This window comes from Chrysoperla carnea, chromosome 3 (genome assembly GCF_905475395.1).
Source record: "Chrysoperla carnea chromosome 3, inChrCarn1.1, whole genome shotgun sequence".
NCBI classification, from domain to species: Eukaryota; Metazoa; Arthropoda; class Insecta; order Neuroptera; family Chrysopidae; genus Chrysoperla; species Chrysoperla carnea.
In genome coordinates this window covers 10795176-10814225 of record NC_058339.1, presented here as the reverse complement: position 1 = coordinate 10814225, position 19050 = coordinate 10795176, and the positions used below count along the sequence as shown (strand labels likewise).

Sequence of the window (19050 nt, the reverse complement as noted above, 5' to 3'; positions counted from 1 at the left end):
ATAGTATATTAAGTTTAGTCCCAAGTTTGTAACGCTTAAAAATAATAATGCTAGGAAAAAATTTTTGTCATAGGTGTTCATAAAATCACCTAATTAGTCCATTTCCGGTTGTCCGTCCGTCCGTCCGTCTGTGGACACGATAACTCAAAAACGAAAAAAGATATCGAGTTGAAATTTTTACAGCGTACTCAGGACGTAAAAAGTGAGGTCAAATTCGTAAATGAGCATCATAGGTCAATTGGGTCTTAGGATCGTAGGACCCATCTTGTAAACCGTTAGAGATAGAACAAAAGTTTAAATGTAAAAAATGTTCCTTATCAAAAATTAAACAACTTTTGTTTGAAACATTTTTTCGTAAACATCACTGTTTACCCGTGAGGGCGCCAATTAGGCGGAAATTTTATAATATGTACTATACTTGATTATCCAGTTATGTATGTGTCACATGTTTGTATGTGTAATGTGATAAAGAAATCAATACTGACTATGCATGGTATTTCAACAATTAACTCAGTCAATTGTTTGTTTTCACTTGTTTAAGATCTTTTAGTTCGTAAGTTTGTTGTGTGTTATAGCTGAAAACGATCCAAGATAAAACTAAGAAATCTATTGATTAATATTAAAATCAATAAAATAAATTGTTTCAAATCTGCAAAATTATAAGCTCTCTTCAATTGTCATACAATTTAATTTATTGCTGATTCCAAAAATTATATCCACAATAAACTTTAAGGTGGTTGTCTTTGTACAATTTTGTAAAAATAGTGTACTACATCATAGAGCATGTGGTATGTACGTATAGATATGCTTAGCACACTCAAATAAGTATTAATTTTAATATGCTTTTAACTCGACTGTCCATTTATCACGTATTCTGTATGATAATAAACATCTGTAATTCTGTATATAATAGACATCTCTCTTACACTACTTATACTCTAAATATAATTGTTTCTGTTATACAAAAATATTTAAATAACTTTGAGTGACTATATCTCAAGAATGAATCGGTCAATAGTTTTTTTTTTGTGCAACTCACATGCACAAATTTATAAATGTTCAGTTAGTTTTTGAAAATATCTTAAATCTAGTTTTTTTTCTAGAATTAAAAAACTTGTTAAAAACACAACAAAACGCAACCTTTCCTATGCTCTCCATGTTAATTATCCGAACTTTATTTGTATTTAACTCGAGTTAGAAACGGTCAATCGACTTAAATTTTTTTTGGTTAATGTATGATTATATTCCGAATAAGTATACACAAATTTAGAATTTTCTGTCGATATGCCCATAGCAAGACAACAACCTTAAACACGCAAAAACTTTCCAAGTTTGAGTTTGTTATGTCCTAGACTGGATAAGTAGAGGATAATGGTTCAATTCTCGGCTTCTGTGTAATTTTTTCGTTTCTTTCTACTTCTTCAAATACAAAAATGATGTTAAATAATATAAATAAACATACTTTTTATTGCGAAGCCATAAAATGTTTATTAATAATCAAAAACAAACCCACGACATAGTAATAAAATTTTTTTTTTTTTTTAAATATTACGAAAAAACACTTTTATTACTTTTACATATCGACATGCAAAATTTCTACGCGAAAATAATTCCTACGAAAGATTTACATATACTGATATTCATAGACTATCGATACTGATATTCTTACACTGAAAAAAATTAAAATAATGACAACCTAATCCCGAAGTTGGTCGTTTCGTATTAACCCAAAATAAAAATACTTTCAAACAATTTCCTATTGATTGGAACAAGTACAGCTTAATATTTGTATTTACAATAGAATGGGATTGAATTTAAAATTTGAATTCATTGATACAAAATCACTGAAGTTAACTAAACAAAATCATTACTTCTATGAAAGAGATTGATTTTAGTTAAAAGTCATGCATTTTATTGATGGAAAATATAATTGTACTTAGTTGGAATATATAATCGTGAAAATAAAGCGAATAGACGAATTAAAAGAAAATTTATTTGCGTTTGCTTTAAATATAGGATTTGGTTGCTACCAAAGAAATGTTGATACTAATTTACAGAGAGTTGGAAATAAACTTATTGATCATTTTTATAATATACAGTAGAATCTCGATAAGTTAAAGTCCAAGGGAAACAAAAAATATTTTAAGTTATAGAGGTTTTTAGTTATCAAGGGTCTATGTTATTGAATGCATCAGAAGGATGGGATGTTCTAAATTAGGGAATTCGGCATTTTTTTGTCTTTTACATTGAAGATTTCCTCCTGATTCTTGTTTCTTCAAGATTTCAGCTTCTTTTTTAATGATGAGAGACAATGTACTCTCATGTATTCCAAATTGAGCCGCAACTTCTTTCCTTTTCAATCCATTTTTCACTGCTTCTATAGCTTTTAATTTATCAGCGTAGGTGAGGGTTGTTAGTTTTCTTTTTGTACTCATTTTAAGGCAGTTTTATCACACAGTAAGTAAAGCGATGTTTCCAGAACAACAATCAAAAAACTTATGATGCAAGTAAGTCGTTGTCACAAAGCTAACCACCGCAAAGCTTTGAAGAATTTAGATAAAGCAAACAATAGGTAATGTTATTGTTTACGTTAACAAGTAAAAACGTGCAAGCAATAAATATCGAAACCATTTGTTTTGACACTCTTTCAAAATGACTCATTCACACAATTTTATGTTATAGAGGTTGTGGAAACATTTCTTTTAGTTACTGAGGGCCTAACAGAAATTATTTATTTAAGTTATAGAGGTTGCGTATTTTAAGCTATAGAGGTTTTGGGCTCTGATGGGAAGGGAACGTAGTATTTTTTGAAGTAACTAAGGTTTTTATGTTACCGAGGTTTAACTTATCGAGATTCTACTGTATTATAAATTTTTATACATATATAACAACAATCGATAGCTCAGTTGATACTGCGGTGGACTTAAGATACCAAAATCAATAGTAATCCAAAAGATACGCGCGAAAAACATAACCACTCTTTGACAATCGGGTAAAAAATAAAGTTTAACAATTTTTTTCATTTATTATTGCAAAATGCTGATATGAAAAAGAAATTTTCCAGTCCATGCCTGAATATACGTTAAGGATGTATGAGCATGGTAGTGAGTGCACAAATTTAAAAATAGATATTTTCAATTTTGATGATAAATTTATATTATTACTTGACGATATAAGACGGAAAGTAAGAATAAAATTTTTCGATATCTGCCTTAATTTTCAAAATATCGAAAATTGAAAATTTTGTTTAATTATTTAGCTTTCGAAATTTCGAAAACCAAGACACATATCGAAAAATTTTATTCTTATTTTTCGTCTACATTCATGAAGTTATAACAAAATTCATCATCAAAGTTGAAAATAAGATAAAAATAATTTCAACCCTTAATCTACCCTGCTCTTACATCCCTTATATGGACGGTGACACTTAGTTTTTTCTTTTCTAATTCATTGCTAATATGTTTACTTTCTATTAAAAAGTTTTTTTTAAATTTGTTTTCATTCATTCCAAATGAAAATTATCAAAAACTTCCAAAATATGTCGTTTTTTGAGATTCCTCCATAAGAGCCAATGTATTTTATATCGATTTTTAATGACTGTTTTCTTAAAAATTTGGACGGATACCTAAGCTGAAATTTTAACCACATTTTCTTTGAAGAAAAGACTACCTACAAACAAATTTTGAGCCTTTAAATCAAACATTGTTGTCATGCTCATACATCCTCAAGTTAAATAAAATAAAAACTAAAAAATAAAATTTATATAATTTTAAGAATATTTAAAAAACCTAATCGTGTACCAAACACACATAACTGTGATATTTTTTTTCAATTATCGAAAATCATTAATAATCGAAACAAATAAAAACCAACCACACAAAAAGTTGTGTGTTTACTGTTTGTTCATTTGACCTCTTTTTCATGTAATTAACATAAAAACTATTAGATAATATTTTTGTTTGTAAAAGTAATCACCTATAATGGATTTACCTAATTACTTTTAATTATTTCACATGCTACTGAGTTTATGAGTTTGCTTCGTTAATTTCACTTTAATGATTCTTTTAATTGTATATTACAAAAAAATAAAGGTACCTAATCGAATATTGAACATATCCGAACATAACTATTTATAAAATATGTAAAAGCATTTTTAATTAAATTTTTTTGTATTTCCGGGTATTTAATTATTAGAAAATTGTACGCAAATTTGTTTATAGGTCTATTCAAGTTTGCAGTTCTTTGATTAGTATTAGTGTTGAAAGCTCACTCATAGTTTCAAAATCCTACTGCTATAATATTATGTAAAACTACTGGACGGATTTTGATAAAACTTTACAGTATTATATGTTCATCTGTTCGGATCTAGCTTCTAAACCACTAATCATAATTTGACAAATGAGATATCGTTAGAAGCGTCATGATCGCCCACTAGTTATAAGCTATACACCGTCACATTAAATTGAATACGGCGCCCTCTACAGGACATAAAGTTGTGATAACACTTTTCAAATATATATATATGTTGTTATACTTTCTCACGAAATTATAACCCTTAATTGGTTTAAAGCTCCGACAATTACAGAATCGCGCTCTTAAAAGTATTAAAACAAGAAAATATTTTCATCTGAAATTGTAATCATAAGTAAAATCATAATTACAGTCGAGAGACCCCTAAGATGAAACAGTTTTCCACAGGACCGAAAAGAGGTCCCCCGACAATAATGACGATTTTACTTATCATAACAATTCCAGATGAAAATATTTTCTTGTTTTCATACTTTTAAAAGCGCGATTCTGTAATTGTCGGGGTTTTAGTTTTCGAACTTTATTTAATTTCTATCGTCAGATGAGTCGTTCTTAGCATTAAAATCCAATAGGATATTTTTTTGGGTCATAAAATTAAAAAAAAACGTTCTTTACTCTAAAAATATAAAAAAAAATTTAACATATTTAAGGCATTTAAATAATATAATTATGTCAACACACTAATAATAATATTTTATAATAAGTATCTGTTATCAAATATGACACGTGGCACATGGGACAACGAATAACGAATACAACAAAGATTCGGTTCAACAACCCTATGTAATGTTATAAAGATGCATCAACCTGTAATAGTTATGTTCGACAACATAAAATAAAATTGTAAGCAGGGAGCTAGTTTCCTATAAAGGCGAGCGAATATGTCATAAAATCAGAAAAGTGATCTCCTTGGGATGTGAATTCACATATATCTAATACCAGTTTTAGGATGAATGTTATAACAATATTCACTATTCGCTCCGTGCATGAGTTTCGTTTCCATGGTAACGATACACTACTTTAATTATAGAATTGTATGGATGCATATATAATTGTATGGATTGCATTTAAGACTTACATTGAAAATTTAATATTATTGTCTCACAAATTTAAATAAAAAATTATGATAATTTACATTTGAAACATAATATTTGTGCAATTTGAATTCTTATTTTCACAATTTTTAATGCATTAAGTTTAATTAATTCGTGTTTTACAATAATTTTAATTTGACATTTCTATAACATTAACATGTAAAGAACTGCAAATTAGTCATAACAGCCCCCTTTAACGCCAAAATTTTTCACTGGAAGCGCTGGCATCGATTTTATTGTCCCTACCATGACTACGCACACAACGAATAGTAGAAAACATGGGATATACATACAGCCAGCTAGCTATTACGTACTTGCTAACCAACGCGAACGGATCGACCTCATGCAATCATAACGTCTGTTTGTTGTATCATGGAAACTTTTATTACAAAAATATAATAAAATCGATGTACAAAGTTGCTCAAAATTGGTGATCTTACAAATTATATTTCGTCACATAACGATAATATTGGCAAAAGATAAATAAATCTCAAATAAAAATTAACGCTGTGGACAGGATTCGAACCTGTACGGGTAAAACCCAATGGATTTCAAGTCCATCTCCTTAACCACTCGGACACCGCAGCTGTATGTTTGTTAACAATATAGTACACGCTGAATCTAATTATATTTAAAACAATAGAGAGAATTATTAAAAATTTTAAAAGAAAATAGTCGCTGCGGACAGGATTCGAACCTGTGCGGGTAGAACCCAATGGATTTCAAGTCCATCTCCTTAACCACTCGGACACCGCAGCTACATAAATTACTTTCGAAAACTATGAATAAACCATACCAACTTCTATATTCAACACACATCACGATATTATAATAAAAATTGCAATGTAATAAAATAAAGTAACTTTTTTACGGTAGTATTACAACGCTTAAACGATAAAAGTATTTTACAGCAATTATCTACTTCGAATGTTTATTTTGGGGGTGGGGGTAGGTAATATATTTAAACAAGCACATTTACAGCGATTTACGTTGAATAGTTAAAGTGATAGATCTGCATCTATTTAGACTTGTATAATTTTCAGCTGGTTCTTACTTTTGCCTATTCTTCTACAACCCCTAGATAAGAAACAATGCATATCTCGATTCAAGAAACCGAATTTTTATACCATGCATATATGAAATATGCATAGTATATTAAGTTTAGCCCAAAGTTTGTACCGCTTAAAAATAATGATGCTAGGAAAAAAATTTTGTCATAGGTGTTCATAAAATCACCTAATTAGTCCATTTCCGGTTGTCCGTCCGTCTGTGGACACGATAACTCAAAAACGAAAGAAGATATCGAGCTGAAATTTTTACAGCGTACTCAGGACGTAGAAAGTGAAGTCAAGTTCGTTAATGAGCATCATAGGTCAATTGGGTCTTGGGTCCGTAGGACCCATCTTGTAAACCGTTAGAGATAGAACAAAAGTTTAAATGTAAAAAATGTTCCTTATCAAAAATTAAACAACTTTTGTTTGAAACATTTTTTCGTAAACATCACTGTTTAATCGTGATGGCGCCAATTAGGCGGAAATTTTGTAATATTACTACAAAATACTATACTTGATTATTAGTTATGTGTGTGTCACATGTTTGTATGTGTAATGTGATAAAGAAATCAACACTGACTATGCATGGTATTTCAACAATTAACTCAGTCAATTGTTTATTTTCACTTGTTTATCTTATTATTATATGTAATATTTCTTTATCGTTTTCCGTATTTGATCGAATAACCTCCATTGTGATAGATAGCACATAGAGGTCAATCCATTATTAAATATCAAAGTGTAGATTGATTATCCTCTCGTTGAAAAATAACGTCTCATTGAAACAAATTTCAATTTACATACCTCTCAAAATTGTAGGTGTATTACAGAAATTATAAAGAATCAAATCCCACTCATTTCTTTATCAATCTTAAGACTTATAATGATGCACTTATCTTAAAAAAAATAATCTTAAATTTTACAGTTCTATTTATTTACCTTACATGAGTGCAATACAAATACAAGATAGATAAAAGCAATCTGGTGTGAGCTGTTCACAAGCGACCTCAATGTATTAAATAATTAAAAGCTTTTTTGGTTTTTATTCGCATAGATATCAGAAATCAAAAAAAATCAGAGTCAGTCATGATGACTGTTGACGGAAGTGAAAACTTAAAACTTTGGAATAACTGTGTTTCTTTATAAATTTTTTAATTAACGTACCAAATATTATTTATAACACTTATCGTCTTATGCTTTTATAGAAGTTTTCTCTTCAAAAAATGTCTACTCTGCATTTCATCTTTCCAAAATCTTAGATGACTCCCTACTCCTTAATACACCAAATTTTGAAAAAAGCTAGATAAGACGGTACAGTTACTCAACAGGTACTACCCAATCGGACACACGCAAAAGGAGGAAATAACGGCACAGCGGCAGTAAGACGCGAAAACAAAAGCTGTAAATTGCCTCGTACGACAATTTTCAGGAATATCATCGTATTAATTAATTATCTTGAGTGGTTTCGGGTATTTCAGATTGAAAAATATTTATACGCAAAAAATAACAGAGGATAGAGTGCCATTACTTTGAGCTTTATCAGGATTAATAATCGTATCTAGTACTGTTCAGATAACCGTATGTGATATGAAAGACAGGCCCTATTTTTAGTGCTTTGAACGCTTTTGATTGTGCTGCTCAAAAATTTGGAACAAATGTTATTGTCAATTTTATTCCCTTTTGACTATCTTTATCTTACACACTTAGACTTGAACTTTGCTGTTTCTCTTACACATTGGCCTTGTTGTAATTAACTGCTTCTGTCTAGCATACTTGGTGTTCTACTTTGATCTTGCTTTTTGACTAAACAAAACTTGAAAGACCAAGGCTAATGAGTAAAAAAAGATACTAAGCCCATTACACTAAGTTTGTTAAACAAAAATAGCCAAATACAGTCTTGTTTTTGAAATTGGCCTTAATCTTGCTCATCACTTTTATAGTTTTGATGCGATATTTACAACAAGCAATTTTACGACACGAAAAAAATCAACACCACAACCTTTCTTATTCGTTTTTTTTCTTTTTTGTAAAATTAATAGGGGTGGGAAGATGATTGTTCAATAGAAGATAAGGACTCATTTTTCTGGATGACAAATCGACAGTAGATACGCTACTGCTTACATGTTACAGGTTTACAGGTGTAGTTTGTATGGAGGTTAAAAAAATCATCTCAACAAGTAAACATATACACATAACCTGTGTTAAGTTGTATACATATACATCATACAATATACAATAGAATACAAAATACAAAGCGTTATAACAACAATATAATGACGTCGGTACAATGAACTCATTTTGTCTAGCGTAGCTGTACTGTATCATAACTAACTAACTAAAGAGAAGAGAAGTGAATGAATGAACTTTGTATTAATTAAAACCTGTGTCATTGTATAATTAACCATGTAAATCACAATCACAATATAACACGAATAAAAGTGTACATTGTATTTACATTCTACACTATACAGATTTACAGGTTTACGTAACTACATATTTAAGAACCTTCCAAAAAAAAAAAAAAATGAGTGTATGAAAATATTTGCGACTTAAGTTTCATATTTTGAGAATGAATTCTGTTAGAATTTAGGAAAATTAGACGAAAATTAAGAGTACAATTTTTCGATATTAAGAAAATAAGCATTACAGGAGAAATGCTTATTTTCTTAACACAAATTATTCAGTCATTCATTTCATCACTTTAAATGTATTTTATGGAAAAAAACAAGTGAAAACAAACAATTGACTTGAGTTAATTGTTAAAATACCATGTATAGACCATGTTGATTATACTGTCAAACTACACATACATAATTGATATTCCCATATAATACAAACTATACAATTTGCGCCCGCAATCTAATTTACGCCCTCGTGGGTAAACAGTGATGTTTACGAAAAAATGTTCAAAATTCAAACAAAAGTTGTTTATTATATTACAAGGAACATTTTTTATATTTGAACTTTTGTTCTATCTCTAACGGTTTATAAAATGGCCCAAGACCCGTTTGACCTATGTTGCCCATTTACGAACTCGACCTTACTTTTTATGTCCTGAATACGCTGTAAAAATTTCAACTTGATATCATTTTTCGTTTTTGAGTTTTCGTGTTGACAGACAGACAATCGAAAATGAACTAATTAGGTGATTTTATGAACATCTATACCAAAATTTTTTTCATAGCATCAATATTTTTAACGTTATAAACTTGAGACTAAACTTAATATACCTTGGGTATATTTGATATATACATGGTATAAAAGAGTGCCACAAATATATTTTATTATGGTATTCTTTCTCGAAATGAAATTAAATGATATTCAAAACTATGAGCGCCTCTTTTGTGCGCAATTGTCTTAAAACTTTGATTAGATACAATTTCGAAGTAATACTAATAATAAAGTTTTAGAATTATTATCAGAAATAATTGAACGACAATGATTTATGTGCCAATAAAAAGTTTTCATTATTTAATAGTTAACAATATAGATTAATAAATAAATTTTAATATAAATTTATTTATTGATGTAAATAAAGTTAAATGAAAACTATAAATATTTTAAAACTTTTATACTGGAATCAAAGATACAATAATAATATATGTCACAAAGGAAATATACTGAAAGGAGAAAGTGTTATACCTTGGTATCTTTTAAAAAATATTACTACCTAGGAGATATTACTACCTAATTTATAAGAAGTCAAATACTTATTTTATTGAATTAAGTATTGAGATCGTTAACTCAAGAAATCTTTACTTGCTTTTATTATATATGTGTTAAAAGTGCATAATTTACTTTCTGCCAGTGAAAGGACATCCTAAATGAAATTTTTATTGAAAGCTGTTAATATTTAAATTCTGGAAAAGTGCTTTATGTATAGGAATAATGGTGCTATAAATAGGGAATTTATAAATTTAATAGGAGTGAGTCCTTCTGTTAAGAAACATTAATGTATACTGGGATCCAAGGTACAGCACCTTCTCATACATCGTTGCGTTGCATTTGTATCAAAAACTATAATTAGATTTTATTTCAGTCATTATAGTAGACAACATACACTTCCTAGACATTTTAACGTAAAAAAAAAACATTCAGAGCAAAATAAAATACGGAAGACAGAGTTCAAACAGTAAATAATTTATATAAATCTTCACCTGGAAATTTAACATTGAATGTTTTATATTTATTGTTGTATTTTGATCCTATTGTTCTTATTTCATCAAACAGAAATATTCTACATTGATTATTTTAATTCATCACTTAAGGTTTTCAATTTTTCTATGATTTTATCACCGTAGTAATAAAATATAACATAAAATGAATTTTTGTTAAATCAAGTATTGTTTAATGCATGAGTGAATAATTTATTATTTATAAAACTCCAAATTACGGATGTTGATTTTGATAGTTATTGCAAATATTCAAACAATTTTATGATTAACAAGTGAAAACAAACAATTGACTGAGTAAATTGTTAAAATACCATGTACAGACAGTGTTGATAACTCTGTCACATTACACATACATACATATGACACATATAACTGATATACCCATATAATACATACTATACAATTTGCACTCTCACGTGTAAACAGTTATGTTAACGAAAAAATGTTTCAAACAAAATTTTTTTATTTTTTTAGAAGGAACATTTTTTACATTTAAACTTTTTTTCTATATCTAACGGTTTACAAAATGGGTCCTATGCAAGACCCAATTAACCTATGTTGCTCATTTACGAACTCGACCTCACTTTTTACGTCCTAAGTACGCTGTAAAAATTTCAGCTTGACATCTTTTTGTTTACTTGAGATATCGTGTTGACAGACGGACAGGCGGACGGACAACCGAAAATTAACTAATTAGGTTTTATAAACACCTATACTAAAATTTTGTTGGTATCAATCAATCGATGTTGGTATCAATGGTCAATATCTTTAAGCGTTAAAACTAGGGACCAAGTATACCTTGTATATTACATATATACATAGTATAATAAGAAATCAGACTGAATTGGTCAATAATTGCGATTATATCTGTTTTATATATTGTTACAAATCATACACGCTTTGTCTTACATTTTCGAGGTAAAAAGGGTTTCATTCGACTCTCCATGTAAAATGATATATTAGTCGATATTACACACATCAGTTTTCGAAGAAGCTAAATTCTCTCTAGTCCTTCGACTTGCGCACCTCCTAAAAACATATTTCCACTCCTACAATCTTTAAGGACTCGTCGGATACTTAAAATGAAATTATGACTAGCTTAAACTTTCGTTATTTTGGGCAAATTTTTACTGCTGTATAATAAATCATTCTATTTATAAGAAACATATAAATAACCAACTACAGTACACTCCACATTCAATACTTTGTATTTATAAAATTTTCTATATTTAATACAAGTTTAATTAGTTAAGCAATCCATTAATAACGATTAAAAAAATAAAAATCTATTAAAGAAACATCATGTAGGCGCTCTGTTCTGATTATATGCTGTTCCAATATGTGTTTATTTTGATTTGTTTAAAATTAGTTCAACGTTGCGGGTTTAGATTATATTCAATTATAAAACACAACCTGTGTCTTGTTTCACTATGAAAATAAATCTTTATAGACCAACTGAATTGCATTTTTTTAAGGAAAAAATTAGTTGCAGCATCGGACCCATTTTTTTGTGTAGGACTAAATGTGTATAACTGAGGAAAAATATTTAAAACAGCTGAATTTGGCCGGAAAGGGGTGCGCCGGGGGTGGAAATAGGGAGCAAGTGGTTTTTAGCGATTTGTGGCTAAAGTATTAATTATACAGAAAAAAGTTAAATAGGAAAGTTCTTGGCAATAAAAAAATACATAACTTTCGTGCTTACCATTTTTTCACATAACCTCAAATTTAACGAGTAAAATGTAAAAAACTAATTTTTTTGTTTTTAGCGTTTCTTTTTTAGAAAAAAAAATCGGAAAAACTGGATATGTTGAGGAAACGTTCTGTGTTTTATTACCAACAAATTGTTTTTTGATTTTTAAAAAAAAGTTAAATAGTTTTTGAGATATTCAATTTTTTGGCAAAAACCACCCCTTTTTTCAGCTGGATGAACAATCTATTTTTTTTCATCGTACAGTGTTGACCATGGTCTCATTTTCTTTGTTAGGATGTATATTTTCATTTAAAAAAGTAAAAACATATCATTGCAATGAAAAAACATTGTTGAAATCGCCAAAAACTAAAAATTCAATTTTTTCATTTACACATTTTTTCAATTAAAATTAAAAACGTTATAATTAACATTTTTGCTATCTGACATTTTATATATAAATATTAAAAAAATTTTCATTATCATTGCTGGGAATATTAGCTTTTTAAAAATAATTGAAAGAAAAAAAGTATAAATTTTAGAATTTGTAACAGTTTTATATTTTTAATATTATACAAACTTAAACTTAAACTCCTCAAATTATTTGCTCGCCGTTAATTTTCTTCGTTCGCTTCGGGTTCTTCTTCTTTTTCTTTCTCTTCCTGGTCGATTATTGACGCAGGTTCTATAGCAGTTCCTTGTTCTTCATCTTGATCAGAATCGTCATTACGGTCATAAAATACCACCTCAGCATTAGTGCAGTTTTCTAAATCGTGACAGTTAGTACATAAATTGTACATTTTAAGGCATGTTTTCTGCAACTACATTTGGAGGTTATACATCCTTTTTCACACTTGCAAGAAATTCTGTCCAACAGATTTTCCAATTTTTGAAATAACATGCATAGTCAGTGTTGATTTCATTATACATAACACATACATACCTGATATTCAAGCATAGAACATACTATAAAATTTTCGCCTAATTTGGGCCCTCACGGGTAAACAGTGATGTTTACGAAAAAATGTTTCAACCAAAAGTTGTTTATTTTTTTATAAGGAACATTTTTTATATTTAAACTTTTGTTCTATCTCTAACGGTTTACAAGATGGGTCCTACGGACCGAAGACCCAATTGGCCTACGATGCTCATTTCGACCTCACTTATGACGTCCTGAGTACGCTGTAAAAATTTCAGCTCGATATCTTTTTTCGTTTTTGAGTTATCGTGTCCACAGACGGACGGACGGACGGAAATGGACTAATTAGGTCATTCTATGAACACCTATACCAAAATTTTGTGATTAGCATCAATATTTTTAAGCGTTACAAACTTGGGACTAAACTTAGTATACCTTGCATATTACATATATGCTTGGTATAAAAATCGAAAACATTAATTATGAACGCGGTTTTAATTTTTAATTGTATAATTATCATAGACATTGAAAAAATGTGTAAATGAAAAAATTGAATTTTTAGTTTTTGGCGATTTCAACAATGTTTTTTCATTGCAATGATATGTTTTTACTTTTTTAAATGAAAATATACATCCTAACAAAGAAAATGAGACCATGGTCAACACTGTACGATGAAAAAAAATAGATTGTTCATCCAGCTGAAAAAAGGGGTGGTTTTTGCCAAAAAATTGAATATCTCAAAAACTATTTAACTTTTTTTTAAAAATCAAAAAACAATTTGTTGGTAATAAAACACAGAACGTTTCCTCAACATATCCAGTTTTTCCGATTTTTTTTTTCTAAAAAAGAAACGCTAAAAACAAAAAAATTAGTTTTTTACATTTTACTCGTTAAATTTGAGGTTATGTGAAAAAATGGTAAGCACAAAAGTTATGTATTTTTTTATTGCCAAGAACTTTCCTATTTAACTTTTTTCTGTATAATTAATACTTTAGCCACAAATCGCTAAAAACCACTTGCTCCCTATTTCCACCCCCGGCGCACCCCTTTCCGGCCAAATTCAGCTGTTTTAAATATTTTTCCTCAGTTATACACATTTAGTCCTACACAAAAAAATGGGTCCGATCCTGCAACTAATTTTTTCCAAAAATTATTAATATCAGATGTATTTAGCCTGGATTATTAATAATATTTTATTAATAATTTATTTTCTTTACTTCTGTCAATTAATACATTCGTCATTTCTGAGCTTGGTGGAAGTCATTAAAGTTGAAGTGATTATATTCCCTTTTTAATCAAATTCATCAAAACACATTCATATTAATACAAGCAATAAAGTCTTTCACCTTGGGGTTATAGGTAGTTGATAGAAGATATTCAAGACTTTCTAGTATTAAAATGGGCTGAGATATGCTACTTTTAACGAAAAGTACATTTTTTCATTTCATTATATTATAGCCCTACAGAGTAACACTATGGCTTCGGGCCTCCGAGTAAGTGTACACACTGCCAAAAAAGCCCTTCAACCTTACTTAGGTAATTTTAACTCATAATTACTGCCCTTGTATTAATAAGCTATTTGACGCACGCAAAACAGTGCAGAAAGAGACTACTTAACCTGCGAGAGTTAAAAAATTTTATTATTTAAATAATAAACTAGTAATTCATCAAGATAATAAGATAAGGGTAAGATGTAGTGTACCTAGAAGCGAATGTGTCTTAAATTCTGTAGTTTCGCAGACGATTTTGATATTTAATTGAGAATATTTTTATTGAATTGAAGATATTTTCAAAGAATACAATTGGCCTGAAGACCAGTCGTTATGTGGTTTTAAATTTGACAAAACTAACAGAAAATTTAAATGAGCAAAAATTTTTTTTAAAATTTAATTTTTTTGACTGTCTATTTACAAATTATAAACAAATATTATTGCGAGATGCTGCTTATTTCTGCATGTAATTACAGTTCCTCACCATAAATAATGGAAGTATTTGAAATATTCAAATTGAATGATTTATATTATTTATTAATCACATGGGATTATGAAATAATTACAAAGAAAATAAACCTTTGATACAATTTATTTCATTCAATTCATTATAAATATAAATCGCCTACATAACTGCATTGAATCAGGCTATCAAAATAAATGTAAAATATTTATTTTGTTTTAAAAGTCTGCCATTTTATTTTTTAATTTGATGAATTTTATGACAATAAAATTAATTTTAAAACGGAAAAAATCTCGAATATTTAAGCTATTCCAAAATTTGAAAAAGTTTGTATGTTTAAACGTCCACATAGCTACATGCTCAATGTAAATTATGAAATAACAAAATTTAATTAAAAAATTACGCTGCGGACAGGATTCGAACCTGTGCGGGTAAAACCCAATGGATTTCAAGTCCATCTGCTTAACCACTCGGACACCGCAGCTGTATGTCTGTTAACAATATAGTACGTGCGGAATCTAATTATATTTAAAACAATAGAGAGAATTATTAACAATTTTAAAATAAAATTATCGCTGCGGGCAGGATTCGAACCTGTGCGGGTAGAACCCAATGGATTTCAAATCCATCTCCTTAACCACTCGGACACCGCAGCTGTATGTTTGTTAACAACACAGTACGCGCTGAATCTAATTATATTTAAAACAACAGAGTTGAATTATTAAAAATTTTAAAATAAATTAACGCTGCGGACAGGATTCGAACCTGTGCTGGAAGAACCCAATGGATTTCAAGTCCATCTCCTTAACCACTCGGACACCGCAGCTACATAAATTACTTTTCAAAACTATTAATACACCGTACCGACTTATTTTCAACAACACATCACGATATAATGTAATAAAACTTAAATTTTTACGGTAGTATTATGACGCATACACGATAAAACTAATTTAAGGTAATTATCTACATCTAACGTTTCTTTTTTTTAGGGGGCAGGGGGGTTATTCATAAATTATAAAGAGCAAGAATTCTTTCCATATTTGACGACCCATGTAGGAACCGCCATAGTTGAACGACGGGGCCTAGCCTGGTCCAGTACTGGGGATCCCAGCTTTGGCGCCCCGATGTTGGCCCATGCTTGAGCCAAGATGAAATAATTAGCCTTGGCCGACCCGACGATTGCCCGAGCCTGGCACAAGGCTGGGTTGCCCAGCCTTGGCCGATCCAATGATTATCCAAGCCTGGTCCAACATTGGTTTGCCATAGAACGGCCAACGCAAGGGAGCCCAGTCTTGGGCCAAGACTAGGCATCCTAGCCTTGGCCAATCCAATGATTATCTAAGCCTGGGCCAACATTGGTTTGCCATAGAACGGCCAACGCAAGGGAGCCCAGTCTTGGGCCAAGACTAGGCATCCTAGCCTTGGCCAATCCAATGATTATCTAAGCCTGGGCCAACATTGGTTTGCCATAGAACGGCCGACGCAAGGAGCCCAGTCTTGGCCCAAGACTAGGCATCCTAGCCTTGGCCAATCCAATGATTATCTAAGCCTGGGTCAACTTTGGTTTGCCATAGAACGGCCAACGCAAGGGAGCCCAGTCTTGGACCAAGACTAGGCATCCTAGCCTTGGCCAATCCAATGATTATCCAAGCCTGGGCCAACATTGGTTTGCCATAGAACGACCAACGCAAGGGAGCCCAGTCTTGGGCCAAGACTAGACATCCTAGCCTTGGCCAATCCAATGGTTATCCAGGCCTGGGCCAACATTGGTTTGTCATAGAACGGCCAACGCAAGGGAGCCCAATCTTGGGCCAAGACTAGGCATCCTAGTCTTGGCCAATCCAATGATTATCCAAGACTGGGCCAACATTGGTTTGCCATAGAACGGCCAACGCAAGGGAGCCCAGTCTTGGGCCAAGACTAGGCATCCTAGCCTTGGCCAATCCAAGGATTATCCAAGTCAGGGCCAACATTGGTTTGCCATAGAACGGCCAACGCAAGGGAGCCCAGTCTTGGGCCAAGACTAGGCATCCTAGCCTTGGCTAATCCAATGATTATCCAAGCCTGGGCCAACATTGGTTTGCCATAGAACGCTCCTTCTCTGTCTTTTAATCACTATCCTTTTTACAAAGTAATATTTATTTTTAAAACCTCTCACTAGTAAGATGTTCTACTAAGGTGTATATAAACACATATTTTTACCGGTACAATGTTATCGCTTCTCGGCTCGAATGAGCTAAGATCAACTCTTTGATATCTGTTCTTATCAACTCAATATCTGGTACGTCTCGCATTGCGAAACTAGTATATTAAACTATTATTTGGAACATAGATTGGGTAGATTTGATAGATTTAGGTAGATTGTTAGGAACTTGCTCCTCTTCTACCGCGGGTTGTCTCAGTGCTGCAGTACAGCTGGGATTGGCCCTGTCAAATAATTCACAGAATTGAATTCTTCATAAAATAATCTTAAAACTTAACTATGGCCTACTAGGCCATACCAACCCAGACCCTAGACCCAACCTAGACCATGCCAACCAGACATGGGCCACACATAAAACTTAACTATGGCCCAGCCCTGAGAGCCAGGCATGGGCCAGACCTAAAACTTAACTATGGCCCAGCCCTGCCAACCAGGCATGGGCCAAACTTAAAAATTAACTATGGCCCAGCTCTGCCAACCAGGCGTGGGCCAGTCGGGGTAACCAGTCTTGGGCCAGCATTATCATTCCAGACTTTACCCAAGTCTGGGCCAAGTCTGACTTACAAGTCTGGCCCAGAGTTCTGCATAGTTGGACCAAGCATGGGCCAAGCCTGGACCCGCCGTACTTTCCTACATGGGGAGCCTTCGTGATATTGAATCAATATCAAATTTCGTTATGATTACATTTGAAATTTCCAATTTGAAGTTTTATTCTTTAATCGGATTGCTAAGTGACTGCAATTTTCAGTGACATGCATTTTGAAGTTGGTTTTATTTTTTTAAACCAAATTGTTTACATTTACAATTTGATTGTGTAATTGGCAGGATAAGTAAATGAAATATCTAAAATAAAAATATAATTTAAATAAAAAATAGCAACAGTATTACATGTTGTTTTTTTTCTGTTAGATTTTACAACTTTCCTGTTACATTTTTAACACATGTTGTTTGTTTGTTTGCTTTGTTTTTGCATTATATTGTTCATTCATTTATCGATAGATAAATACCTATACTATTATTATTATATGATCAATAATAGTGAAATTGATTGCGTTATGTAGAACAATTGTTTAATAATAACAGGAAGGTGTTTAGAGAGTTTTTATTACTCTTTTTTATCAAAAATGTTGGATCATATATTACTCAAATCAAATTAAATAAAATTTCATATGATTGAAGTTTTGGGTACGGCAATGCCAACCATGCCAATTTTTAGCTTTTTACCTGTTTTTATCTTTCATATTTTCTGAAAAATATACATCAAAGTACAATTTTTCGTGACCTTAAATAGATGCCCTTAAACCCAAGTGACTTTAGATAGGTATATGAAAAAAATAAAACAAAATGACGGATTTTTGTCAAAAATAGTATTGCGTTACTAAAAAATTTAACCAAGCTTATCGAGTAGGGTATTCGTTGTGTGCGTAGTCATGGTAGGGACAATAAAATCGATGCCAGCGCGTCCAGTGAAAAATTTTGGCAAGGCTGTTATGACTAATTTGCAGTTCTGTATATGTTAATGTTATAGAAATGTCAAATTAAAATTATTGAAAAACACGAACTAATTAAACTTAATGGATTAAAAATTGTGAAAATAATAAATCAAATTGCACAAATATTATTTTTCAAATGTAAATTATCATAATTATTTATTTA

General features: G+C 30.9%; 5 non-coding genes and 1 pseudogene across 5 annotated transcripts; 1 reads left to right on the top strand and 5 right to left on the bottom strand.

The window, feature by feature from the left end:
- Positions 1-5907: 5907 nt before the first annotated feature.
- Trnas-uga lies at positions 5908-5989 on the bottom strand. The gene has a single exon. It is a non-coding gene; the product is annotated as a tRNA-Ser (tRNA).
- An 89-nt stretch (positions 5990-6078) lies between these two features.
- On the bottom strand, positions 6079-6160 carry Trnas-uga. The gene has a single exon. It is a non-coding gene; the product is annotated as a tRNA-Ser (tRNA).
- Positions 6161-15590: 9430 nt separating this feature from the next.
- Trnas-uga lies at positions 15591-15672 on the bottom strand. Its single transcript has one exon. It is a non-coding gene; the product is annotated as a tRNA-Ser (tRNA).
- Positions 15673-15761: 89 nt separating this feature from the next.
- Trnas-uga lies at positions 15762-15843 on the bottom strand. The gene has a single exon. It is a non-coding gene; the product is annotated as a tRNA-Ser (tRNA).
- An 89-nt stretch (positions 15844-15932) lies between these two features.
- Trnas-uga lies at positions 15933-16014 on the bottom strand. The gene has a single exon. It is a non-coding gene; the product is annotated as a tRNA-Ser (tRNA).
- Positions 16015-17405: 1391 nt separating this feature from the next.
- On the top strand, positions 17406-17626 carry LOC123297030 (annotated as a pseudogene).
- Positions 17627-19050: the final 1424 nt, after the last annotated feature.